General features: G+C 35.2%; 1 non-coding gene across 1 annotated transcript; it reads right to left on the bottom strand.

The window, feature by feature from the left end:
- Nucleotides 1-239: 239 nt before the first annotated feature.
- LOC114677801 (U6 spliceosomal RNA) lies at nt 240-346 on the bottom strand. Its single transcript, XR_003729247.1, has one exon. It is a non-coding gene; the product is annotated as a U6 spliceosomal RNA (small nuclear RNA).
- Nucleotides 347-2,436: the final 2,090 nt, after the last annotated feature.

Here is a 2,436-nt window from a genome sequence, read left to right as displayed (position 1 = left end):
TAACCTGGGCAACAGAGTGAGACCTTGTCTCAAAAAAAGGCCCCACACCCCAATACTATCATTATCAATGACCATTAAGGTGATAAAGAATGTAATTATGACCAGAATCAGTATGAATTCCATTTATCTTCAAATGCATGTTCACTGAAGATGCCATGAGCAGTGACAAAAGTAGTGAATAAAATGGGAGTCCTGTACACCGTTCTCCTTTTTATTTATTTTTATTACTTTTTTATTTATTTAAAATGGAATACTTCACAAACTTGCATGACTTCCTTGTGCAAGAGCCATTCTACTCTTCTCTGTATCATTCCAATTTTAGTATATATGCTGCTGAAGTGAGCACTTTTAATAAAAATATTTTACCACTTGGCTAGAAACTAAAGAAGATTTGATGGACTACAAAAGGAGTGCTGTCATAAAGAAGAAAAGGCACCATAATGGAAATCAGATATAGGCAACATATTCAATGTCAGTAGTAAAAGAGGTCATTTTAAAATCATGTTTGAAAAAGTGGATGGGGAGTGGAGCAAAATAGCTGTTACTGAATAACCATTCTTTGCCAGACACTATGCTAACTACTTATGTACCATCTCATTTAATACCCACAACAACCCTGTGAGTTAGGCATTTGACTCTCCTTTTGCAGATTAGGAATCTGATGCTCACTTGTTAGCGCCAGGGAGTTAATAAGCAATGGTGCTGAAATGTAACCCCAGATATGTGGGACCCCAAAGCCTCTCTTCTCTCTGTAATTCCCTTCCTGATACAAATGAAGAATTCTATTTCATATCTGATATGGTTTGACTGTGTCTCCACCCAAATCTCATCTTGAATTGTAATCCCCATAATCCCCACATGTCAAGGTAGGGACCCAGTGCTAGGTGATTCTATCGGGGAGTGGTTTCCTGCATGCTGTTCTTGTGATAGTGAGTGAATTCTCACAAGATCTGATGTTTTTATAGGCATCTGGCATTTCCCCTGCTTGCTCTTCTCTCCCTGCCGTCATGTGAAAAGGTCCAAGCTTGCTTCCCCTTCACCTTCCATCATGATTGTAAGTTTCCTGAGGCCTCTCTAGCCATGTGGAACTGTGAGTCAATTCAACCTCTTTCCTTTTTAAATTACCCTTTATAAAGACAGTTCTTTAGCGTGTGAAAACCTACTAATGTAATATCCCTCAATACCATTACTTACTTCATGAGTATTTAGTTTCTCTCATATGCCACAGTTAGTTCTAGGTACTATGGATAAAAAGAGGAATCTTGCTTCTGAAAGCTGACAGATATTGTTGATTTTCAAACAATAAATTATTTTTTAGCAATTTATTTTACAATTAAAAATATCATTGATGCTACTTATTTTAGTGACTGATTTTCTCCTTTGAATATAAGTCAAGTCTGATAAGTTTAGTTGCAATCCATGTAATACAATGGGACTCAAAATTCCTGTCATTTTGTTCAGCAAATGTTGAATTAAATAGCAACACAAATAAATGATGAAGGACCACACCTACAGAGTAAACAAATTAAATCAGACATAAAATTTTATGAACACCATTTCTTTGTTCTTAAAAAAAGAGCAAAAATGTTTAAGATTAACATTATTTATTTGAGTAATCTTAACTCTGTTTATTTGGCACTAACTCTCAAGACACTGGTTTCTGATGTGGCCTGCTGGAGAAGTAACTCAAATGGACTATGAAAGAATAATGTGATCTTTGAGGAATGCTGAAACATTACTGTATTAATTTTAAGAAGTGTCAACCAATTGTGAAGAACTTTGTGTAGGGTTTTTGTTCAAAACTTGATGTGCAACTTACTGGTTTAACATGTGTTGGCATGGAGATGTTTTTTCTGGAATAATGTGTTTTCACTAAAAAAAAGAAAAACAAAAAGATGTAATCAATGCACTGTTTCCTTTCCTCCCTTCTGTTGTCGAATACATAGTATATGGCTTTTGTTGGAAAAGGCAAACAACAAAACAAAACAACAACAACAACAACAACAACAAACCAACGAAAGAACCTTAGCATTGTCATTGAAAAAGGATTTCAAAATGGCTTAGAAAGCTGGCCTTACTTCAAAGAGCACATGTAAGCTAGTTATTGCACCTTGTCTGAAGAATCAGAAACTTAGTCTGTTTTTTGTTTTTCTTAGTTCTAAAATTCATTTGCCTGTTTCTGATCACATGGCAGGCTAGGTGCCTACATTAACTCTTTGATAAAAACAAGAGAACATTTCTGGTAAAATATATTTAATAATATTTTCCTAAATTTATCAATGAACTGACAGTAAACTAATAAAATCTTAGGTCTGTTATCTAAGTGAAGTCAGGAACTCAGAAAGGTAAGTGGGGAAATGGAACTGGCTTCCTTCCTAACCACATTTCTCAATGGCCTCACAGGGCACTGAAATAAGAAACAAATTCAAGGCATAT

This window comes from Macaca mulatta, chromosome 4, assembly GCF_049350105.2.
Source record: "Macaca mulatta isolate MMU2019108-1 chromosome 4, T2T-MMU8v2.0, whole genome shotgun sequence".
NCBI classification, from domain to species: domain Eukaryota; kingdom Metazoa; phylum Chordata; class Mammalia; order Primates; family Cercopithecidae; genus Macaca; species Macaca mulatta.
Note: the sequence above shows the minus strand (reverse complement) of the source record. Positions and strands in the feature narration are given on the sequence as shown.